The sequence below is a fragment of the Symphalangus syndactylus genome, chromosome 3, assembly GCF_028878055.3.
Source record: "Symphalangus syndactylus isolate Jambi chromosome 3, NHGRI_mSymSyn1-v2.1_pri, whole genome shotgun sequence".
Lineage (NCBI taxonomy): Eukaryota > Metazoa > Chordata > Mammalia > Primates > Hylobatidae > Symphalangus > Symphalangus syndactylus.
In genome coordinates this window covers 142,978,517-143,002,796 of record NC_072425.2, presented here as the reverse complement: position 1 = coordinate 143,002,796, position 24,280 = coordinate 142,978,517, and the positions used below count along the sequence as shown (strand labels likewise).

The 24,280-nt window shown below is 41.7% G+C and overlaps 1 protein-coding gene across 1 annotated transcript in view; it reads left to right on the top strand.

The window, feature by feature from the left end:
- The first annotated feature begins 3,083 nt into the window (after window positions 1–3,083).
- The window catches only part of CDON (cell adhesion associated, oncogene regulated), a 105,534-nt gene continuing 84,337 nt past the window's right edge, over window positions 3,084–24,280 (top strand). Inside the window, exon 1 of the mRNA XM_055273667.2 lies at window positions 3,084–3,548. The gene's annotated coding sequence lies outside the window, so the exon portion shown is untranslated. The remainder of the gene's footprint in view (window positions 3,549–24,280) is intronic.

Below are 24,280 nucleotides of genomic sequence, written 5' to 3'. Positions count from 1 at the left end.
TCACATGGCTCCCTGTTCATTGCACTGAAGATGTTTCCTTGTACTTATCCACGTGTGTGTCTGTATCACAGTTAGATTGTGAGCTCTTTGAAGCTAGGGACTGCACATTGTTTCTTTTTTTTTTTTTTTATTTTTTTTGCACACAAAACAATGAACATTTTCTAAAAGTACATACAAACAAAAAGATGCATATCGAACATATTAGGAAGGTTGCACATGGGAAGGCGGGGAATAGAAATGGGGGGTGGGAATTAAAGAAAATAAATGAGAGAGGGACTTTGTATGGATCAATGATAATAACTCAATCCTCTATTTGACAAAAAAGAAGGAGAAGGAAGAGGAAGAAAAAGAAAGTGGGATAAAGGATCAGAAAGGGAGGAAAATAGAAAAAATTAGAGTATGACTCCAGGGTAGACCTGTTTTGTTGTCGCTTGGTTGGTTGGTTGGTTTGTCTGTTGTATTTTTCATATGTTTCGCCATGTTGGCCAGGCTGGTCTCGAACTCCTAGCCTCAAGTGATCAACCCGCCTCGGCCTCCCAGAGTACTGGGACTACAGGCGTGAGCCACCATGTCCAGCCCCCACATTGCTTCTGGTCTCTGTGGTAGACCTCCCAGAGGGGGCGGACAGGCAGAGGCGCTCCCCACATCCCAGACGGGGTGGCCGGGCAGAGGCGCTCCCCACTTCCCAGACGGGGCGGCCGGGCAGAGGCGCTCCTCACTTCCCAGACGATGGGTGGCCGGGCAGAGGCGCTCCTCACTTCCCAGACGGGGCGGCCGGGCGGAGGCGCTCCTCACTTCCCAGACGGGGCGGCCGGGCAGAGGCGCTCCTCATTTCCCAGACGGGGCGGCCAGATAGAGGCGCTCCTCACTTATTCCCAGACGGGGCGGCCGGGCAGAGACGCTCCTCACTTCCCGGATGGGGCGGCCAGGCAGAGGCGCTCCTCACATCCCAGACGATGGGTGGCCGGGCAGAGGCGCTCCTCACATCCCAGAAGGGGCGGCCGGGCAGAGGCGCTCCTCACATCCCAGACGATGGGTGGCCGGGCAGAGGCGCTCCTCACATCCCAGAAGGGGCGGCCGGGCAGAGGCGCTCCTCACATCCCAGAAGGGGCGGCCGGGCAGAGGCGCTCCTCACTTCCCAGAAGGGGCGGCCGGGCAGAGGCGCTCCTCACTTCTTCCCAGATGGGGCGGCCGGGCAGAGGCGCTCCTCACATCCCAGAAGGGGCGGCGGGGCAGAGGCGCTCCTCACTTCCCAGAAGGTGCACATTGTTTCTTAATGTTGAACAAATGGATGAATGATTCATTAATGAAAAACTGTTTTACACCTGAAATGATTTCTCTGCTTTACAAAAATAGGGGGAGAGGAAGTAATTAATATCAACAAACATTGTGACTATTTCTCAGTCTGACTATGAGGAACAGTAGGCATAGTGAATTCAAATGGTACTGTGAGATCTGGAGGTGCGCAGAGTGCATTGTGTCCCAGGAGAAGAACCTGGAGTTCTCCGTAGCCACAATAAATTTGCAAGACTTCTATTACATCCACACAAAACTCTCATTTCAGTTAAATCCTCTATGTTTATAGAAAGTCTTACTAGCCGAGTGAAAAATTGTTTACTATACCTTGTTAATAACATATCGATTCTTGGTCTCAATAAGTGAACAATGGAACAGTGGAGGACAAACTCCACTGTTAAGAGTTTTTTTCTGGCTGGGTGTGGTGGCTCACGTCTGTAATCCCAACACTTTGGGAGGCCAAGGCGGGTGGATCATCTGAGGTCAGGAGTTCAAGACCAGCCTGGCCAACATGGCAAACCCCGTTTCTACTAAAAATACAAAAATTAGCCGGGGTGGCGTGTGCTGTAATCCCAGCTACTTGGGAGGCTGAGGTAGGACAATCGCTTGCACCCGGGAGGCGGAGGTTGCAGTGAACCGACATCGCGCCACTGCACCCCAGCCTGGGCCACAGAGTGAGACTCTGTCTTAAAAAAAGTTGTGGGGTTTTTTTTGTTGTTTTTTGTTTTGCTTTTTCCCTCCTGTACTGACTTTCTTTCCAGGGGCTTTACAAAAACCCTGAATCTAGCTAATGCAGAAAGCTAACCTGCTTGAACAATACCACACTTTCAAAGCATTTCTCTTTAAAATTCATGTAAGAAGCTAAGGGAGGACTGGCATATTTCTCCTGAAGTTCAGTACTGAGTATTTATAAACTTAACTATTATTAGGGCTCCTTTTGTAGTTAAACTAATAGTAAGTAATGATGATGGGGAAAAAAAGAGCTAACTGCTAATAATAACAATTTATAAAGAAGTTACAGTCCTTGAATGCCCACTAAGTGGCAGGTGCTTTTCACGAAGTATTGTATTTATGCTTCACAGCAACCTTTTGAATAGAAATTTATTTTTCCTTTTTCTGTTTGAACAACTTAAGTTCATTGAGCTCAGATAACTTGGGGCAGGTCCAACGGATGAGTTGGAAAGACTCTGGGGCCAAAGGCCACCAGGACACACCACGCCTCTCCTAGCCCCTGTGTTTTGCTACCTGCTTGCGTGTATGTGCAGGCAGGGCGGGTGGGTGGTGGTGGGAGAATCAGATGAAGCTACCTAAGGAACTAAACATGGAAAGTGGTGGAAAGGCAAAGGAGGTATAAGCGGTGGGCCGCCGGAACCCTAAGAGAGACTAGGCAAGAACCGGGAGAAGGGATGCACTCGTTGGCGGCTCAGAGAACGTAGGTAGAGAGGCGAGGGGCGGGGCTGGGCGAGGGGCGGGGCCGGAGCGAGGCTAGGGCGGGGCCTCGAGGACAGAGTCGACCATTTGGAGACCTGCCAGAAGAGACGCCTCTCCAAGGGAATGAAAGGTGAGGGGAGCGTGAGAGCAGGCATGATGGGAATCTCCGTGACTTGCTAAGGCAACTCATCCTTACCTGTCCTATACGCAAGAAGAACCTCTTCTATGCTCCCTGGGGTATCTCTCTTGCACAGTAGGCAGGTCAATGACGGGGAGAGGGTCCTGCCTAGAGCGTGTCCCCCTCCAGCACTTGGTACGGCCCGTGCCCCTGCCGCTGATCTGGCAGGCTGCGCGCGCACCCTCCGGCGGGGCGCGGGCCGGCGGGGCGCAGCGGCCTCTACGGCCCGCCTCCGTCTGTCTTTCCCCGGTCCCTCCTCCGGCTGCTCGCGTGCTCCGGGCCGGCCCAGCACCCGCCGAGTTACGCGCCCGCGCTCCCCGGCGGGGAGGAGCGCGGCCGCGGGGGCGCGCCCCGGTGACTCCGCCCCCCAGCTCCCCTCCCCTGAGCCCGGGAGCCCGGCTCGCGCGACTAGGTGCGAGGAGACCCGGGACCCCACGCCAGCCCGCCCTGCCCAGCGCCCCCGCCCCGGCGTGCGAGGCGCCCCTCCCTCATCTGCCCTGCGCGGTGCATGGAGGGGCCCGTTCGGATCGCAGCCGCCGCCACCGTAGCCGCCGCCGCGCGCGCGGGGGGATGACCTGGGGGGTGGCTTTCCGAGCCGGCTGCAGCGCAGGAGGTCTGGAGGCTTAGCCAGCCCCGCAGAGAGGTGCGGGGGCGGGGGTCCCGCCGCAGGGTCGGAGGGAGGGGTGGCGCGCGGGCACTGGGCTTGGGGGGCCTTGGCTTAGGGGACGGGAGGTCCCGGGGACTGGCGGGCCGGCGTTCCCCGGAGGGCGTGGGGGTCCAGGGCTGCGTGCGGGGTCTGGATGCTGATGCCTGCCCGGCGGGGAGCCCCGGCGTTCCGCGTCCTCGGGGGCTCGGAGGCACCTCGCGGGAGGAGGCGGGGTGAGGTGTCAGTGACACGACGAAACCTCTTGACGATGGTCCTCGGGGGCAGGTGAGATGCCGCAGAGCGGGGAGCTAGGGCGCCCGCGCGTTTTCCCAAGGGAGCCGGGTCCCTGGCCCCTCTCAACCTCCATCCCTGCAGAGCGCCCGCGAGAGACAGTGATTTATGTGTAGGGAGAAGCAAGAGAAATTTCCTGCACAATGTATCTTTCTCTGCCTTCACAAGACTCAGTGACTTCCCAGCCCCAGGGAGTGTATTTTTCCTTCTCCTGTGTAAAGCTTTCTGTGGATTGCATTATCATTTGCTAAATACATTACAGCTCGCTATTTATTTCAGTCGGCAGCTTCCAGACCTTTGTTGCTTTCTCTCTACATCTAGGAATTTCAGCAATAAATCACTGAGGGGGATAGATAGACTCTCTTGCCCTTCCCTTCATTGTTCTCCCTAACCCCACCAAATCAGGTGGAAGGCTCTCCAAAAGGAGCTGTTTCCAGAATGCCTGCCCTTCCTCATCAGGACGACAGAGGGTGGCAGGTGCTTTAAGGGCAGACTGCTTTCCAGTGGGAATCCAGAATTTAGAGAGCCTCATCAACAGAAAGTCAGCCTTTGTGTCCCAAACCAGACACCTTGAAAACAGGAGGTTGGACGAAAAGCTCACATGAGATTTATTTTCAGGCCTATGCCAGTAAAGATGAAAGAGGCCAAGTCAGTGAATTCTGATTCCTTTCGGCGCTGATAACATAACCCTCACATTCCCAACTGACACTTGGCATACCTAGTGGACAGTGTCTCCAAGGAGAGGAAGGTGGGGAGGGTGTTACAAAATGAAATGAGTTTATTGTCAGCATAATTCTAAACATTCTATGACATTTTATAGTTCTCCCCCACCCTCAGTCTATTTTTAGCAGAAAATTTGGGGATAGTTCAACTTTTAAGATAAGATGAAAGAAAACCTTCAGAAAATTTTCTGGAAATTTTAAATTAGTGCTTAACTAGAAAGCATTCTTTGGAACCCGAGAAGCACCAAATACTGCAGTCTCTGTTATGCACATGTTGAAGTGAACTGCCTTATACTTGAAGTTATATGAGAAGGATGGAGAAAACCTGTTTCATTTTGTAACGACGTGCCCTGGGTGTGTGTTTGGCAGTGTGTAGAACAGAAACATTTATATTTCTATTAAGAAACACACAAATGTATATTGTTTAACTTTCATGCAAAAACTTCCCAGTGTTTGGGAAATCTGTCTTTGTTTGAATAGTTTAGTCAACCAGGAGAATCAGTTACTAGAGGTACTGTGCTGTTGTTTGTGGAATAACTCACTTGGGATGCTTTGATTGATTGCCATGGTTCTCATCAACCTCCTCTCTGTGCAAAGTACTTAAACAGCTCTGACTCTCAAGCCTTCAAGTACAAAGAACCCTTAGGACTTGGATACTGATCTAGCTTGTGTAGCTTGGCTTCTAAATCTATCTTACGCCTTGCTTTCTTTGCAGGTGTTTTGACTTTGCAGGAAAAGAATTAAGTTCACTTTAAGATAGGACTTTCTCCTCCAGATCGTCAGGGTATATACAGATGAAGGCAGTAGGTAGGAGTAGGAACAAATGTCCTAGGGCTTTGCGCTAAAGAGGGCAGGTAAAGATTTGTTGACTATTTCTTGGGCTTTCTTCTTATTTTCCCACTTTGCCCATCTGCCTTCATGACTTTATAGACAATTTCCTGTATGGTTTTGTCGAAATAGAAGTTGAAGTAAAACCTTCTGTAGAATTTTTTTTTTCGCGAACGTTTAGACTAAAAATTGGTGATTGTTTCTAAGTTAAATGCTAGGGAAATGATTTCAGGAATTAAATATTATCGCAGTAAAAATCAGGGAAGGGTTAGAAAATAAATAATGAATTGAAAAATGTGTTGCTTTAATGTGTAATGATATGAGCCAGCGCCTTGTGATCAGCTATGGCATGATGTAGAAGTATGGGTAAGACAATACAGTGGAGCTGTAGATGAGCTGCGTACGTGGTAGCCCCCCTTTAAGTAAATGAACTTAATACAAACTAATTAGATTAGAAACAGAATTTGGAGTATGGTTGCCAAATATGTTGCTCTGAAGGACTTGCTTTTTTACAGCATTTTTTAATGGGGAATTTTTTCAAGAAATTTCGTGAACTTGAATTCGAGAATGTTTTATTTTTACTTAAATTTTTATATTGTATGTAAACATTCCATGTGATAAGTTTTTGTTGTGTATTTGGCACTAACTCACTTTCAACAGCACAGGGGAGGGCTTTACTTGATTCTTTTTTGTTAAAAATAAGGGATGGTGTATGGAATATTCTTAATGTCACTTGAAAAATATTGGATTACAATTAAATGAAAAACTGGTTTGTTGGTTTTTTTTTTTTTAATCCTTCAAGTTTTCCCTCATTGTTTGTGCTCTTTCCCCCATTGTCAGGCTTAAAACATACAGTATCATTGTCATCTGTCTCCTGAATAATGGTCCTGAGGTGATATTATTAATGTGGCTTTTTAAAATCAAGCTAATTATACTTGCCTAAAAGAGCCACATGTGTCTGATTCTAGCTGCCTGGTGCCTTTTGAGAGCCCTGGAGACAAGCTAGTGAATAGAGCTGAAAATTCATTCTGTATTTGATTAAATGGAACAGACTCGCTGCTCCTTACCCCAGCGGGGGCTATGAGATCTCTTGATCCCCGAAGCGGCTCCAAGACCCTGGGAATTCCATTAGCGAGCACCTGAGGAATTTCTGCCCTGCAGTGCCTTTTTTGTATGTGTGTATGTGTGTGTGTGCAGAGGGAGTGGAGCAGAGCGGGGATTGGGGGGATGCGGACGGGGGTGTTGAGGGGGTGGAGGGAAGGCTACATTAGAAGACTCCATATGTTGGCAGATCTAAAATCAAGGCATGACTTAACAACTTATCTTGTAAGAGAAAAGCCCAACCCAAAGGCAGATTGCTAGTCCGGACTTTATTACAAGCGGGACTACAGTGATGTGTTTTTAGCACTGAAGTGAACTCCAGTGTAAGTACAGAAAGTGGCTTCTCTGCTTTCCCTCCGAAGCACAAGCATATACACGTTGCAGACTTGGTAAGTTTTCTTTGAATGATCTCTTGATAATATGTCAAATTATCTTACTGTTTGGTCTTGCCTGTAAAGGCTGATGTATCGTTTTAATAACTTTCAAACTGAGAGCAAAATTAGATTTCATGTGAAACAGATCGTTTTGCAGTGATGAAATGCTTGTTTTAATAGGCATATTTTAGTTTACTCTTGATAGAATTGATTGTTTCTGTTACATTATTATTATTACAGAATTCTGATTTAGATTATGTCTTTTCTGTTGTCTTTTTAAGAATTCTATCATTTCTAGTGTTTTTGAGGCATTACTCTGCAGACTTGCTAGCAGCGCCAAGTAAATGAAAATCTATCTGCCAAAAACATTCTGTAAAATCTTTGGAGAAAAATTTTTGAGAAACATCAGTGTGTCTTCCTTCCCAAGTCCCTCTTCCCCTGCCTTAAATGTTTGGGCACAAAGTTTTTTTCAGAATATTAGCCCAGTTTGTTTCTTGTGTACTTTTCAAGGAAGACCAGTTCTGAATGGTGGATGGTGTAGTTAATTGGTTTTCATCTACCAAGAATGTGAATTCCAATGCTCCTAGTTTTCAGCTAATGCAGAAAGCAGTAGCATATTTGATGGTTCATTTGATATATTTTGTTTCCAAGTAAAATCGTGTTGTAAATAGTGCTCAGTCTTTTCCGTCCTACTCCCATGTAGCCCTCTACCAAATTCTGCTCACAATACAGTGTGTTCAGAAAATAAAGAAGCCTTTCTGAAGATATGTTTAGCTTTTTTCCACCTTAATCCTGGGCATTTCTCCTACTACTATGGCCAAATTGAAAGGACCCTTGAATGAATTGGAGTAAACACTGCAGTTTATGCCTGTCCGCATTCACAGCTGTTTAGTCGCTTTGCTGTGCGGTATATTTTGATGGTCAGAGAGAATAAAAAACTAGCCCAAAGAACATTTTGTTCTGCTGTATATCTGTTGGAATGTGAGTAGGGACTCCAATGCTTAAGAGCCACTGATGTGCCTTTAATCCTACTCGAGAAAAAATATATGGGTTATATTACTGAACTTAGGTTACATATTTTGTTTATGTTTTGTTACTTGGAACTGTGAGGCCAATTTTATTTTTATATTACCCTAATACAAACAGAGAATTCGGACGCTGACATAGAGCTTGCTTTTCAGCTATTCTTGTTCTAGACCAGCTCACCTCTTGTTATTTATGTAAGCCTGGGCAATGATCTTGACTTAAGCCTTGGGGGTCTTTATCTGTAAAATGGGGATAATAACAGAAATTATGTCTTACCACTATTGTGGGATTAAATGAGATAATGAAAGTCAAGCACTTGGCATATAGTAAAACCTCTGTAAATGTTAGCTGCTGTTATTTTTATTAACTCCTCCTGTATATGTAAGTGTACATGTATTTCTTTTTTTGTTGTTTTTTTTTTGTTTTTTTGTTTTTGGAGACGGAGTCTCGCTCTGTCGCCCAGGCTGGAGTGCAGTGGCGCGATCTCGGCTCACTGCAAGCTCCGCCTCCCGGGTTCACGCCATTCTCCTGCCTCAGCCTCTCCGAGTAGCTGGGACTACAGGCGCCCGCCACCACGCCCGGCTGATTTTTTATGTTTTTAGTAGAGACGGGGTTTCACCATGGTCTCGATCTCCTGACCTCGTGATCCGCCCGCCTCAGCCTCCCAAAGTGCTGGGATTACAAGCGTGAGCCACCGTGCCCGGCCGTGTACATGTATTTCTTAGAAGCTAGTAATAGTGCAGGCACATGGAACCATACAGCTTTCTTAAATTTGCAGTTGAAACTTAGAAGGCACTTGGACATCGTGTGTTATTTTTTTCCAGTTGAGGTGTAACATGGTGATATACACAAGTGTACAGCTAATGTATACTAAGTGAACAGCTAGATGAATTGTTACATATGCACATGTCTGTGGTAACCAGTACCCAGATGGAGATATAGAACATTTCTTGGCCTTAGAAGGCTCCCTGGTGCCCATCCCAGGCAGCCCTCCCTCTTGCTAGCAGGCAGCAGCTATTCTGACGAGTTAGAATAGATGAGTTTTGCCTGTTCGTGAACCGTATGAAAATGGACTCCTACAGTATGTAGTCTTATGTTGGAGTTCTTGCACTGCTCAATAATGAGCATTATAGTAGACACAAGCCTGTGGGATTTATTCATGTTATTGAATAACATTTATTTATGTATACAGTACTAATTCATGCTTTGTAAATTGTTGTAGAGTTTTGTGCGGTTTGAAATTCATAATAATTCATTTTATTGGCACACTGGATACACAGCCTTTGGGGGAAAAAAGAAAATAACACTTCTTCCTACATTACTAGAAAATCAGATCCCAATGGCTATCTTAGGAAAACAACCATGACCTCATTTTTATTCGCAGAACTGGGTTTATTCACTACTTGAAGGTATAATTACCTTCAGTTACAATTCCATAAACCAAATATTTTGAAAACTGTGTTCATTTTTATGTGTGTGTTTTTAGGAGGGAGCCTCAAAATAGGGGAAAAGGACCATCCAAGGTAGCTTATATCCTTCATGCTTAGGACTAAATGCCATAATCAACACTTAGCGTTGTACAGAAGTAACCACTAGTCCAGCGTTACTATAATATTCTTTGAGTTTAAAATGAAACAGTACAACGCTTTTCTGAAGGAAAAAAAAAGCCCACCATAAAAGGAAGAAAGTGGAGCTAGGATGTCATACTGCAGGAAGATTTTGAAGAACAGGACCAAGCACTTATATCAGGAAGAAGAGTTTTGGCCACTAACCTATTAACAACTGTGGTCAGGCTATGCCTGTACATTCAGAATTTCTGTTTGTATTGTTGAAATTCTCTAATATGCTAAATAAAATTTATTTCACAGACAGACAAGATGATTCAGTAGATGAAATCAGAAGGGTTTGTGTTTGTTTTAAATTTTGGAAGGGACTTTGGCTGCGGTTAATAGCTTGTATTTCTGTTATTGGAAATGTTGATTAAGGATTTTCTGGGTGTTCTGCTTGAACACTAGCCATTTTTCTCTCAGGAGACATTGTATTTTTCAACATTTATAATTTTATTAAATCTGACTATTCGTAGCTCTTGACACAAGGTCATTCTTCACATATAGCCATATGCAGGGATGGGTTCCTGTGGACTGGAGAGGGGCAAATTGTCCCCTTTACTTCCTAAATCTGACCATCCGTAGTCAGGATTTCATTGGGGGTTGGGATCGTTGAAATAGTGATACGTGATTCATCTTTTGATCTATAGGCGTACTCAAAGATGCAGATTATGTTTCAGAAGAAAGAAGAAATATCCAACAAATACAGCTGCCTCATGTGAAACAGTGCTGTTTGGAAGGGGCACGGACTCCTGATTCCTGAAAGTGTTGTGGTGGTATTTGCAAAGGGTACTGTGGGAAGAATCTCTTCCTTGGTTGCGACATTGAACCAAATAACCTCTAGGGCGTTTGTAGGACTGAGGTTCCATGAAATAGGCTTTTATGGTGTGCCTAGGCTACACACCCACCACGTACATGATCTTGGAGGTAGGAAATATGTTCAAAGTTCCAAACAGCCATTGGATAAATACATTTTTTAAACCAGCTCCAGTTTAAAGTTGGAGATTGCCTCAACTTGCTGGCTCTTTTCACTTTAAATGTAATCCTTAGTTTATCACTAACAAGTAAATGTCAAATATTCTTTCTTCCTTACTTAAATAGGGACTTTTTCAATGTTCTAAGTGTATTGGTATCAGAAATGATAATACTTAAAAGTATAGCATATACTACCTTTTTATATAGGTACACATCTGAAGCCATTTGTTGGCCCAGTTATTTATTCATTCCTACAACAAATATATGTAAACATTAATAAATGTCCTTCTTGTCCCTCCTCCACTGCAACTTTTCTAAACTTGAGTTACAAGAGAGATAAATAACTCATATAGGAGGAGAAAGGCTGATATCAGTGACGTATCCAAGTATCAAAACCATGTTCAAGATATTTTCTGGGATCTATAGATATTTAACCATGTATACATCTTATATCTGTAAATATAGTACTTTATGTTAATCATTGTTATTTAAAATGATGGAAGGAACTGTAGGATCCTGAATCACCAAAATAATATTTTCTCTATTTTATAAAACAGAAAAGTATGTTGAGTTTTTGCTGTTTTATATTTATGTATGCCCATCAATACCAATTCCATCCTCCCTGTAGCTTAGAAGTGGGCCTTCTGTATCTCTTGTCTGTTACCATTACCTTACCCCTCCATCCACCTTCTCAAACTGTGGGAGAGGGACAGAGGAGATTCAGCATGTGAGATGAAAAAAATGCCTTTGCAACTCCTGCTTAAACTGTTACTGACTCATCCCCTTGTCTTCAGTCTTGGTTTGCCCCCTTCCAGATCATTGATTTTTCTTACATTTTGCCTGAGTAATGATCTTTCTGAAATGTAAATGTGATCACGTGACTGCTTTCATTAAAATCCTTTAGAGTCCCTGAATTGCTCACTTATTGAAGCCCAGGTCTTTAATTGGATATACAGGGTTATATGCCTACTGGAAGCTTCTGCCATCCCAGCTACTTTGCCTTCCATGAATATACCATGCTTTCTCGCGGGCAGGAAACGCATCTCTCCTGGCACTGATACGGCATCATAATTGCATACATGTCGGTCTCCCCCTTATTCTTTAAGGACAATGTGATTTTCCCCTATGTACCATTGGCCCACCCACCCCTTTCTTTGCACTCTGCTGAACAAGTACTAAACACTCAGATATCCTGGCTAGCATTAATGTGCATTGGAATTCTGGGTGAGGGAGTGTGTTCAACTGCATATTCTGATTCAGTAGGTCTGAGGTGGGGCCCAGTATTCTCCCTTTCTAACAAGTTTCCAGATAATACTAATGAGCTGGGTGGAACACACTGAGTAGAAAGATGCTGAACCATCTTCTCTAGATTCATGAATGATTTCAACACACAGTTTTGCTCTTAAAAATTCAGTGACATCAATGACTCTCAAGTTCAGGGAGCGATACCACAGCTTCAAGTAATGAAGATGAACAAAAGCTTTAGATAAAGAAAAAAACAGTTACGTGTTGAAGATACTAGGATGTGCATTATCACGCCATTACTGGAATCCTTGTCAAATATTTTGAATATTTTAACAATTTTATATATTTAAAATGTATATGATTGTCCTGTGTAGCATTATTCGGTGCCCAGAGAGCTGATGTCATGTTTTGTCTTTTTGTATTTTGCGGGGGTTCTCCTGGGTATATAGGTACTAAAAAATATATTCTGGATTGTGTCTCTTGCCAGGGAAACTTCTGACAGTTACTGGCTTTTTACAGTATCAGAGTAAAAGTAATTAGAATTCTTTATTTTACTATAGTTTGGTATCTGTTCAGTGAGTAATTGTACACACTGCCTGGTTAGAGGTAAAATTGGCAAGGGGAACGAATGTTTAATGGATAAAATACTGCTTTTATCAGGCCATGAAATTATTGTAGTGACATCAGAACTTGGCAGTCTCTTATTCCAATAAAAAGAAAAATAGCATTGCAAGCTGGGGATGAGACATTTTTCCTGCCCATTTAATTTGGCTTCTTTTCATGATTTTGGCCTTAGGGTGTGTGTATAACAAAACAACAACACAGTGAATAACAGGCAGTAAGAATTAGGGAGTGAGCATGGTTTCAGCTGGAACGGACATAGTGTTTATCACTAACCTCTATTTCCATCATTCTAACTGTCCCTCTCCTGTTGGTGACCATGAGAGTATGAGAGTGGGTATGGGGAATCCTCGTTTATAAAATGGGGTTGAACCTCACAGTTTGGCTTGATATTACGTAGCTTGCAATGTATTGAAAACATCTGATACTGGCTCATAAAATGATCATGTGGCTGAATGTCTGAATGTGATTATGTATGTGACAGTACAGTTTTGCAGAAAAGGTGCCATTTATCCCTCTGTGTAAAAACACCAGTCAAATAATATCAGATTACCAATCAGAGCGGTTTGATTTGATTTAGTGTTTCCTCCTTCCCATTTCATCCTATGCACTCTTATTGTGAAATTAGATTTCTAGATGTGACCATGATTTAATGACAACTCATTATCAGGATTTCGGTTTGGTGTCCTAGCATCCGAGCAGTAGTTCCAGTAAACCTTGGGACTACTAAATCTGGAGGAGGTATTTTTATAGTTTTTAATAGATTATTAAACTCCTGAGTAGAGCCACATTGGAGTCTTAACTGCTATGTTGTACCCATGATTTACCTCCTGGGTGCATCTTACTGTGTGATCGCCTTTTTAAGTGGGGTCATTTTATTGTTTCTTCCATTAAATCTTGGATGTTCATCCAAAAGGAAATGGCAGGTTTTCTTCTACAGTAATAAGAATTATAGTGAGGTTCTGCTGAGTTGGTTCTGGTGGGTGAAAGTATATTTTAAACCTAATTGTAAATGCAGTCGTCCCTCAATACCCATGGGGGATCCATGCCAGGACATGACACCCCCTATTGCCTTTGGCTATCCAAATTCTTAGATGCTGAAGTTCTCTGTATTTGCATATAACTTATGCACATCTTCCTGTTTAAATCATCTCTAGATTACTTATAATACCTAACACAATGTAAACGCTATGTAAATACCTGTTATACTGTAGATTTAAAATTTTTTTTTTTTTTTTGAGACGGAGTCTTGCTCTGTTGCCCAGGCTGGAGTGCAGTGGTGTGATCTCGGCACATTGCAACCTCCGCCTCCTGGGTTCAAGCGATCCTCCTGCCTCAGCTTCCCAAGTAGCTGGGATTACAGGCACCTGCCACCATGCCCAGGTAATTTTTGTAGTTTTAGTAGGGATGGGCTTTGGCCACGTTGGTCTTGAACTCCTGACCTCAAGTGATCCAGCCACCTTGTCCTCCCAAAGTGCTGGGATTATAGGCATGAGCCACCACGGCTGGCCTGTATTATTTTTTATTTTTATTTTCCAAATATTTTTGGTCTGTAGTTGGTTGAATCTGTGGATGGGGAACTGTGGATACCAAGTGTCGAGTGTGTATACCTCTAACTTAACATATTTTCAAGTGATATTATAATTTGATTAGAATTGTTCTGATCTCTAAATCAGTAGTTTGATTTCTATTTATTGAAAATTAGGCATACTTTATTTTTTATAGTATGAGTCCTTTTTAAGGTTACAATAAAAATAAATGGATCAGATTTCTACCCTGAGTTCCCAATTCCAAACTCTAGTCACCATGTTTTAAATTATTTTATATTTTGGTTGGGTTTCTCTCTTAAAAGAAATTGCAGTAATCATGTTTTGACTGTATATAGGTCTTTTGTATAATTTTCATAATACATTTAGAGCTAAAGTTTTGTTTTGTTTTGTTTTAATCCCATGGCTAAGTAAAGCCAATTTTGAGTCATTATGAGATTGACTGTTAACTGTGGTCTCCTATTAGGCTAGCAAACACAATTGATGTTATTTGTTATTTCTTTTGTGCTTGAGGATACATTTTAAAAGAGCTATTGTTGGCCAGGTGCGGTGGTTCATGCCTGTAATCCCAGAACTTTGGGAGGTTGAGGCGGGTGGATCACCTGAGGTCAGGAGTTCGAGACCAGCCTGGCCAACATTGTGAAAGCCTGTCTCTACTAAAAATACAAAAAATTAGCTGGGCGTGGGGTGGGTGCCTGTAATCCCAGCTACTTGGGAGGCTGAAGCAGGAGAATCGCTTGAACTCGAGAGGCAGAGGTTGCAGGGAGCCAAGATTGCACCATTGCATTCCTGCCTGAGCAACAAGAGCGAGACTCTGTCTGAAAAAAAAAAAAAGAAAAAAAGAAAAAAAAAGCTGTTGTTATAGCGATTAGGTCTTACAATTATTTCACATTTGTTATTATGACAGCAGTCACAGTGGGGGTTTTAATTATATAATACAGCTTGTGCAGAGATTTCATATCAATATTTTGTGGTATCAGATAAACTTTAGCTCAGGGTTTGGACTGCATGCATCTTAGTAATGTTAATAGGAGTCTTGTAGCTAACTCCCCAAGTGGATTTCTAAATGTGAACCTTGGTAAATCCAGGCTAATGCATTCCACCCCCCTTGAAAGTAATATCCAAAATTATCTTAAAGAAAACACTGTCCGTGTTTTACTTGTTATTTTAGGGTGTCTCTTCCCAGATAGGTAGATTGTTAGGGAAAAGATAAGGAAGCGATTACCCTTACAAAGCAGAAACTATAACACTTGGTTAGATTCACGTTTCCTTAGCTGTACATGTATACAGGACACTTAATTCATTGTGATTACAGGTGTCAGCTGGCCATAGAATCAAAGCAGCAGCCACCACATCTCAAATGCTACAGGCCTTTAGCAACCAAGAATGAGAAACTGATTTTTGAGTTTTTCATTTGTGCAATTAAGAATTTTTTTCCTTCATGTTGAAATGTGAGTTTTCTGGAAAAAAAAAATTTACATTGAGTAGGCGAAGTCCCCATTTGCTTGTAAAGCTTCTTTCTAATTCACTGAGAAATACTAGTGTCTTTTGTTTCCGATTCACCTAGAGTGAATGTATGCTGCATGTGTACTTGAGCAATTTAACAATAACTAATATGGTGTCAAAGGAGTGAAGTATTGCTTTTTACAGAGCCAGGCCCTTGTCTGTTTGTGTGCCCTGCGGACTGTAAGAATGGAGCCTCCAGGGGATTGGGAAAGAAAAGTCCTGACCCAGGCTGTGCGTTGTGTGCACAGACAGGCTTAGGAGGAGCCACAGCACACCCCGTCCTTGGTCGCCTGCTGAGGAGTTTGTATTTCGGCAATTACAAATCTTGTTTTGTGGTTCTTTTAGAATAATTTTCTCCTTTTCTGTTTCCGATAATGATCATTTCTTAAATAACTTTTATAGAGCCCTTTGTATTTTGGAGTATTTTACAGACTTTTTTTGGTGTGTGTGTGTGTGTGTGTGTGTGTGTGTGTGTGTTTGCTACTTACAGGAAATGTATGAGATTGTAAAATCTTTGTTAGAATGGAAATCATGAAGACTAAATGATCGAGCATTGATATCAGATATAAAAGTTTTAATCTAGTTCAAAGTTAGGTGTCCTTTAAAATACCTCTTTCGCATGTTGGAGAAAAGCGTTATTTGAAACTTTAGTCTTTCTTTTTAGGTTTATTTTAGGTTATAATTGCACGGTTGTATGTGTTTAGGAATAGATTAAAATAGTTAAGTTCTAAGGGTGCTTTTTTTGTGTGTGTGTTTTTTTTTTGCTTTTTTGGTCTTTGACATTTCTAAACCACAAGCTCTGCGTTCTAGATACTATTGACCTAATGGAAAACATCGAAGCGCATTTTGCCTGAGGTAAAATTGACTCCCTGGTATCTTATATTTTTAAACTCATTCTTCTAAAGTTCTTCTAAAGAAGTCATTTCAGTTTTCTTTTCCCCTAGCCACTGGGATCGTTGCTTTTTAACACTTTTCTTTAGAGCAGGCAGAATACTTGGATGCTTAGAAATTCTTTAACAGTATATCCTGGCTGAATATGAAGTATGAAAGCCCTTTCCAATTATATGTAAAGAAGTTAACAAGGAGGATGTTTTAGTTCGTTATTTGTGTCTTGGTTATAGAATGAATACAGAATCTGAATTGGGATGCTCTTTATTTTAACTGTTGTTCCATGGTGCCCCTGCACCCAAAATGCGACCGATTATATTGAAACAAAATTTGTCTTTCAATTTCTTGGATGTGTTACAACATGAATTCAAGCTTTGCAGTTTTAAGTGATTCCTTTAGTATTGCTTTTGTCAGTTGTTAACTATTTCTGTTTTGTTTTATATCACTGTGTAATACAGGCCAAAACAAATGTTTTGGCATTTAATAATAGCTAATTGGTGTTATTTTGGTGTAGATTAAAATAATTATTAACTGTTTAATGGGATAGTTTAAAAATGGCTTTGATGACTTTTGATGACCATTTTGAGAAGGAAGGAGAGAAAAATAGATGTTCCTCCTCCTCTGTTGAAATGAAGACTGAGTTGTAATAGCAGTGGAGTGCAGCTCCCAGTGAGAGGTGTGAGGCTGTTTATTTTCACTCTGGAGATGTATATACTACAGAAGGAAAACTCTGGCCTTGCTTAACCTAAGCAAGTCATTACTTATCTACGATCTGTCAAGCAATTTGATTAAGGTTGACAGAGCTCATATAATATCAGAACCAGGCCCTCTTAATGATTGATGATGCTTGTCTGTAAGTTTTTCTTTTTTTAATTTGAAAAGAGAAAAATTGAACAAGAAAGACTACTTGTTCAGATCTCTGATTGCCCAGTATAAACTGTCTGTAGTATTTTTATCTATAGTGAGCAATATGCATTAATTTGTATGCTGTTTTTGAGGTTATAATTAAATGGCTTAAAAATAATAATTTTTCAGGTCTGCAGGTTAATTTGGCTTTTAAAGAATTAAAGTGGGGCGGGGCGTGGTGGCTCACTCCTGTAATCCCAGCATTTTGGAAGGCCGAGGCGGGCGGATCACCTGAGATGGGGAGTTCGAGACCAGCCTGACCAACGTGGAGAAACTCCGTCTCTACTAAAAATACAAAATTAGCCAGGCATGGTGGTGCATGCCTGTAATCTCAGCTACTTGGGAGGCTGAGGCAGGAGAATCGCTTGAACCTGGGAGGCATAGGTGGCAGTGAGCTGAGATTGCAGCATTGCATTCCAGCCTGGGCAACAAGAGTGAAACTCTGTCTCAAAAAAGAAAAAAAAATAACTAAATTGTTGAAATTTTAGAGAACCTGCTTCATATCTTAATATCTTTCTTAACATGGTTTTCTTTGATAATATATATTCTTTATATAGTAGAATTTTTTAACCTGTAGGAAATTTTCCTCTTCATTCTCTAATGAAATTGAATTATTTGGAAGTCTTTGGCTTTAACTTAAGGAATTTTTGACTCTTTGCCTTCTAACTATAAAAAATGATTTGGATGATTGTAATAGCATATCTGGGGCGTTGAACGTTGCTGCTGACCTTTTTGCTAGATTGTTCCTTATCTCATTCCCATTACCAACAGATTAATACAATGTGTGATGGGAATGTGCCAAATGTTCTTGGCAACACTAAATCATTAGTCTATACTGTTGAGTCCAACTGAAGAAGACCATTTCTTTTCTTTTTTTTTTTTTTGAGACAGAGTCTCACTCTGTTGCACAGGCTGGAGTGCAGTGGTGCGATGTTGGCTCACTGCAAACTCCACCTCCCAGGGCTCAAGCGATTCTCATGCCTCAGCCTCCCAATTAGAGTAGCTGGGACTACAGGTGTGTGCCACCACGCCTGGCTAATTTTTGCATTTTTAGTAAAGGTGAGGTTTCTTCATGTTGGCCAGGCTGGTCTTGAACTTCTGACCTCAAGTGATCCACCTGCCTCAGCCTCCCAAAGTGCTGGGATTACAGGCAGGAGGCACCACGACGGCTGAAGACCATTTCTTGATTTTTATCATTTATGTCATTCACGTACTACTCTCTGGAAGTAGATATGGGACTGGAAGACATCCACATCCTTATTTTACATAAATGTAGCATGTGGGATTTGTAGATTAATGAAATGATTGAATTTAGAATGAACTTGTGTTACATAAATGGGAGCTTTAACCTAGGCATTTTTGGGCAGTGTATTATAGCAGTTTAGACTAGGGTAGGTCCTGGAGTCAGAGAGCCTGGGGTCAAAGCCAGGCTCCACCATATTCTAGTGATGTGACCCCTCTGTGCCTTGATTTCCGCATCTCTATATGGTGGTCCATGAGGCTATGGGATCATCCCATTTAGTCTTTACAGGCAAAATGAGGACGCAATAGCTTGGGCTAGTGATTGGCACTTGCTAGGTACTTACTGCATGTGAGCAGTTGCTGTTGCTGTTCCTGTTGTTGTTCTGTTTGAGATGGAGTGCTTTTTTTTATTGACAAAATGTGACATTATTGTGGTACAGCTTACTGAGAGACTGTCAAATCAAAATAAAATGGGTAGGATTAAAATTTAAGGAGCTCTTGACATGGGAATAACTAGAATTGATTGTATGTGCTTGGCTTGGTGAGGACATGGCTCATGGGAAAGAGAGCAGTTAGGGGAGTGCTGTAATACGTAATGGTGAAAGTTTGGGTAAATTCCCATATCTTCAAGCAACTGAACACCATCTTGATTTTCTTGCTTTAAATTTTCAATTTTGTTACTCTCCCTTTCCCCCTCCATCTCCTGAAGCTCAATGTAAACATTCTTCAGTTTAATACCAGGTAAATAACACTGATTTTTATAAGAGATGTACTTCATACCTAGCTTTACTAGGCTAGGTATGAAGCAAGGGATAGCTAAAAGCAAGGGGATAGCTATCGTTGGAATTCTTTGCTAACTTTTCTGATAATAGTTTTCCCCCAAAAGTATGAGTGTTGTCATCGATGGGAAATCTCAGTACTTCCTAGAATTTTTAGATGTATACTTAAATACTGAGCATGATTGTTACCTCTGTTCTTTCAGGTTTCCTACTTTTCTTTTGGGCTTACATATGTTTGGAGCAGATAAACACTTAACTGTGATTGGTAGTATTAAAACTACCAATAAAGTACCATCCTCAAGGTGCCTCACAGAAAGAAATAGAGTAACAGTGGGGTCACCAGAGCAGAGATTTGCCTGGAGATAGACCAGTGTGCACACTGTCAGCCCCACCCAGACACTCCCCTGTTTTGTTTCTAGCTGGCCACGATAAGTACAGTAGAAGTTGACCTCAAGTGGCCGTTGAAGATTGGGATTTAGTAATGGAGGGGCATCCAAAAAACTGGAGCCAGAAGGTGTTGTAGAATCGGAAAATGACAAGGGGGGCCACCGTCGCCCCCTTTCAGCTGGCTCTTGCTTCTCTGTCTTCAGCAGTGACAGTAACAGTGCTTCAGAAAGTAGATGCTTGTCTTAAATATTTTTAAAAAATATTATTTAGATAAGTCTTGAGAATCTCATTCTTTTCTTTGACCCCACAGATTGGCCTAATTACTGAATTTTTGTCACTGGTCTACAGGTTTTCAGAGCAGCACAGTAATTTTTGTAGCAATGTTGAACATGTATGCAGGAGAAAAGATTGTACCACAGCTCTAGAAATGCCTGGACTTTACGATACTCTGTGGGTCCCCTAAAATAGAGGATAAGTTTATTGCATTGCATTTATAGAATTTTATTAGGGTAATGGTCTTCATGGCTAGGGTAGCATTTATAAGATTCTTACAACTTTTTTGATTCTAGGGAATGGGAATCTTGTATTTGAAACTACAATTCTTATCCTACCATCCCAACACCATTCTTAGTCCAGATTTGTGAAGATGTGTGATCAAGGAAACAGCTATGTGTTTGGCTAGTTATAATGCCATTTCAGTGAATATGTCTTAATTGAGATGATAATATTCTGTATGTTGCTAAAAAGGGGCTAGCACTTAACCTTGAATGTGTGACTTTGTTTTTTTTTTTTTTGAGACAGAGTTTCGCTGTTGTCGCCCAGGCTGGAGTGCAGTGGCGTGATCCCGGCTCACCGCATCCTCTGCCTCCTACGTTTAAGCAATTATCCTGCCTCAGCTTCCCAAGTAGCTGGGATTACAGGCATGTGCCACCACGCCCGGCTAATTTTGTATTTTTAGTAGAGATGGGGTTTCTCTTTGTTGGTCAGGCTGGTCTCAAACTCCCAACCTCAGGTGATCTGCCCACCTGGGCCTCCCAAAATGCTGGGATTACAGAGGTGAGCCACTGTGCCCAGCCGAATGTGTGACTTTTTTGAAAAGGAAAAATTATTATAAAATCCTAATGTTGATTAAATAATTCTTATTTTTAATTTCATATAATTATGTATAAAATAAACTGAGTGGAAACATCTTATAAAACTAAAACAAATTTGCAAAGTAAATACTGGCTCCAAAATCAACACAATTCAAAAATTTAAAATAATATTTTTAAAACATTTAGATTGCTATTGTTGAGTTTAATGATTGAGAACTGTTTTCGTTTATTTTATACTTCCTTTGTCTGTTTTTTGATTCTTTTGATATTAAGCATGATTACCATTATTTTTTCTTTTTAACAATTTTCCCACAAATTTAAGGGCTTTAAACATTTTAAATTATTGGCCGGGCACGGTGGCTCACGCCTGTAATCCCAGCACTTTGGGAGGCCGAGGCGGTCGGATCACGAGGTCAGGAGATTGAGACCATCCTGGCCAACATGGTGAAACCCCGTCTCTACTAAAAATACAAAAAAATTAGCTGGACCTGGTGGCGCATGCCTGTAATCCCAGCTACTTGGGAGGCTGAGGCAGGAGAATCGCTTGTACCCTGGAGGCAGAGGTTGCAGTGAGCCGAGATTGTGCCACTGCACTCCAGCCCGGGGGACAGAGCAAGACTCTGTCTCAAAAAAAAAAAAAAAAAAAAAAAAAAATTATTATAGGTACATAATAGTTGTATGTGTTTATGTAGTACATGTAATGTTTTGATGAAGGCATACAGTGTGTAATGATCAAATCAGGGTAATTAGGTTTTCTTTGTGTTAGGAACATTTCAATTCCACGCTTTTAGTTATTTAAAAATATACAATAAATTATTGTTAACTATAGTCACCTGATTGTACTATTGAATACTAGATTTTATTCATTCTATCTAATTATTTTTGTACCCATTAGCCATCCCCACTTTATCCCCACCTCCCTGCTGCCCTTCTGAGCCTCTGGTAACCATCATTCTATTCTCTGTCCCTCTGAATTCAATTTTAAAAAGTTTTTAGCTCCCACATGTGAATGAGAACATGTGAAATTTGTCATTCTGTGCCTGGCTTATTTCATTTATCATAATGTCCTCTGGTGCCATCCATGTTTTTGCAAATGACAAGATTTCATTCTTTTTATAGCTGAATAGTATTCCATTTTGTGTATATACTACATTTTCTTCATCCATTCATCCGTTGATGGACACTTAGGTTGATTCCATATTTTGGCAATTGTGAATAGTGCTGCGATAAACGTGGGAATGCAGATATCCCTTTGATATATTATACTGATTTCTTTTCTTTTGGATATATATCCAGCAGTATCATTGCTAGATCTTACCGTAGTCTGTTAACAGTGAATTTGTTTTTAACAATCCATTATTTTGCAGGGCAGCCACTTTAAAAGTACACCCCAACATATAATACCAAAGTATGAAGAAAACCCATTCAATGAAAACTTTTTGTTATGTATTAATATTTAGTTTTTGTTGAAGAACCATATTCACATGGGATCTGTGCAATACGTGTGTTCCTACTTTGTGTAAGGTCGTCTCCTATGTCGTGCTTTTCAAGTTTGGCACACCAATGCTGCCATGAACTAGAAGATAAATCTCCCAAGTTTCTTTTTATCTGTTTCAAACTTTGTTTGTACAGCATTCTATAATGTCATATGACCTTCAGATGTCATCTCTGTGATCCAAAAATGCAAATGCAATTGGGCACTGAAATTTTGGGACCTGTCTTTGGTTGATGTTCCAGACTTCGCTGGATCAAATTATCACCATAATTTATTTATCAGCAATGCATAACAACAATGACCTTTTTTTTTTTTTTTTTTTTCAGAGAATTTCATACCCCCTGAAATCCATCCGCAGATTAGAATAGAGAAAAAGAACTAAAACCTGGTAGGTTTGAGAATCTTCCAGAATGAGAATGCCCATCGATTCACACTGAAGTGAGTGGATGTAAGCGCAACTGTGTACTCAAGGCCTTTCTTCTCCTTAGGAAGCTGTGTGTGGAGCGGGAAGGCTTAGGCCTGGGGTTGCCCTGGGTGCAAACCTCACTCGTGTCTTTGTTTGCTGTGGTCCCTTGGGGAGGCTATCTGAGCATTCTTTGTTTCCTCATTTGTAAAATGGAAATAATGCCTATCCTTAAGTTTGTTTGAGGATTGGTAACAATGTCACCGGTAGAGGGTCGTGACTGCAAGTTGTCCACGTTCTTGGCATTTTTGAACAAAGGATTGGACAAAACGCCCAGCAAAGCAAAGAAAGAATGAAGCAACAAAAGAACGAAAGTGGGGATTTATTGAAAATGAAAGTACACTCCACAGTGTGGGAGTGGGCCGAGCAGCGGCTCAAGGGCCCGGATACAGAATCTTCTTGGATTCAAATACCCCCTAGAAGCTTCCCGTTGGCCACTTCATGCTCATCTCTTGTAAGTGAAGTGGTAGCCCGCAATCGGTCTGATTGGTTGCAGGAAGGAGCCAACCAGAGGCCCAAGTGAAGTTACAAAGGTAACGCTCCTGTGCAAACATCTGATTGGTTGCTTTTTGCAAAGTTATACTTCTGTGCAAACGAAGACTCAGCCCACAATCAGTCTGATTTGTTGCGGACAGCCATTCTCCCACCTGCCAAGCAGAAAAGGTCAAAGCGAGTAGCCTCTGGTCCTTTTGTTACTTAGGTGTGGAAATTAGGGTTTTCCTTTCAATTTAGTTCTAGGAAGTCGGGTCTGAAACAGCCTTACGTTCCCTGCCTCCAGACCCCATTCTCCTGCCTCAATAATATATGTAAAATCGGCCAGGCGAGGTGGCTCACGCCTGTAATCTTAGCACTTTGGGAGGCCGAGGCAGGTGGATTGCCTGAGCTCAGGAGTTCAAGACCAGCCTTGGCAACACGGTGAAACCCAGTTTCTACTAAAATACAAAAAAAGAAGCCGGGTGTGGCAGCGTGTGCCTGTAATCCCAGCTACTTAGGTGGCTGAGGCAGGAGAATCACTTGAACCGGGGAGGTGGAGGTTGCAGTGAACCGAGATTGTGCCATTGCACTCCAGCCTGGACGGCCGAGCGAGACTCCCGTCTCAAAAAATAAATAAATAGATAAAATAAAATCTTTGAACCATAAACTTAATAATTAGTAGTTATAAACCTAATAATTGGTAGCTGTTATTATTCTTTGAATAATGTCATAAAACATGTTTAATAAGATGCATAAATAAATATATATATATATATATATATATATATATATATATATATATGTTTCTGCACAAACCAATTCTTGTCTTTGTGGAAGCAAGAGGCCGGGGTGGATTAATAACTTAATAATTAGTAGTTATAAACCTAATAATTGGTAGCTGTTATTATTCTTTGAATAATCTCATAAAACATGTTTAATAAGATGCATAAATATATATATATGTTTCTGCACAAACCAATTCTTGTCTTTGTGGAAGCAAGAGGCCGGGGTGGATTAGATTATCAGAATTATTTGGCAAGATTTTTCATACTGCATGTGTCCCACTTTCTTATCACTTACAGGTGACCCACAATTACCACTGGGAATGTGGCATAACTCTGCTGTGCTGAGGCAGAGAAATGAGTACTATCAACTAAA